The sequence below is a fragment of the Strongylocentrotus purpuratus genome, unplaced genomic scaffold (assembly GCF_000002235.5).
Source record: "Strongylocentrotus purpuratus isolate Spur 01 unplaced genomic scaffold, Spur_5.0 spur5_scaffold_8, whole genome shotgun sequence".
NCBI classification, from domain to species: Eukaryota; Metazoa; Echinodermata; class Echinoidea; order Camarodonta; family Strongylocentrotidae; genus Strongylocentrotus; species Strongylocentrotus purpuratus.
Genome location: NW_022145614.1, coordinates 1,774,886 through 1,775,220, shown reverse-complemented (window position 1 = coordinate 1,775,220; position 335 = coordinate 1,774,886).

Here is a 335-nt window from a genome sequence, read left to right as displayed (position 1 = left end):
ATGCATCAAATGAAAAAGTGGGAATTGGACCCATCTTTACATCGTCAGTCCAAGACGATGTCATCTATTCACAGATCTCACATACATGTAGATCTCTATGTATATATTAGATGTCTCAATTTTTAAACAGAGAATTGGATGTAATGAATTAATTATTTGAAAGAAGAGTCAAGACACTTTGAAGCAGAAGTGAGATTTTCAGAAGAAGATAATGAAGAAGAAAAGAAAAAGAATAGGACGAAAAATAAAGAAGAAGATGAGGAAGTAGACGAATAAGAAGAAGAAAAGATAGAAGTAGAAGAAGAAGAAGAAGCAAGAACAACAATAAAAGCAAA